This window comes from Arachis duranensis, chromosome 3 (genome assembly GCF_000817695.3).
Source record: "Arachis duranensis cultivar V14167 chromosome 3, aradu.V14167.gnm2.J7QH, whole genome shotgun sequence".
NCBI classification, from domain to species: Eukaryota; Viridiplantae; Streptophyta; class Magnoliopsida; order Fabales; family Fabaceae; genus Arachis; species Arachis duranensis.
The window spans coordinates 94174371-94175209 of record NC_029774.3 but is presented as its reverse complement, the minus strand read 5'-3'; positions in this window follow the sequence as shown (position 1 = coordinate 94175209).

Sequence of the window (839 nt, the reverse complement as noted above, 5' to 3'; positions counted from 1 at the left end):
TCTGGCGTTTAAACGCCCATTGGTGCACGTTCTGGGCGTTCAACGCCCATGTAAAGCATGTTTCTGGCGTTGAACGCCAGTTTCATGCTTGTTGCTGGCGTTCAGCGCCAGCTTTTCTCCTCTAGGCACATTCCTGGCGTTCAACGCCAGGATGTTGCTTGTTTCTGGCGTTCAGCGCCAGAATGGTGCTCTGTTCTGGCGTTGAACGCCAGCTAGAAGCATCTTACTGGCGTTGAACGCCAGCCTGTGCGTCCTCCAGGGTGAAAATTTTTTTTCTTCTGTTTTTGACTCTGTTTTTAATTTTTTTGATTTTTTCGTGACTCCTCATGATCATGTACCTAATTAAACACAAAAATAACACTAAAACAAAATAAAATAAAATTAGATAAATAAAATTGGGTTGCCTCCCAATAAGCGCTTCTTTAATGTCAATAGCTTGATAGTGGCTCTCATGGAGCCACAAGGTGATCAGGTCAATTTTAGTGTAGTCCCAACACCAAACTTAGAGTTTGGATATGGGGTCTTAACACCAAACTTAGAGTTTGGTTGTGGCCTCACAACACCAAACTTAGTGTTTGACTGTGTGGGCTCTTCTTGACTCTGAACTGAGAGAAGCTCTTCCTGCTTACTCTCTTTTGTCACAGAGGGATGGTCATGTGATTTAAACACAAGGTAGTCCCCATTCAATTGAAGGACTAACTCACCTCTGTTAACATCTATCACAGCTTCTGCTGTGGCTAGGAAAGGTCTTCCTAGGATGATGCATTCATCATCTTCCTTCCTAGTGTCTAGGATTATGAAATCAGCAGGGATGTAAAGGCCTTCAACCTTTACTAGCA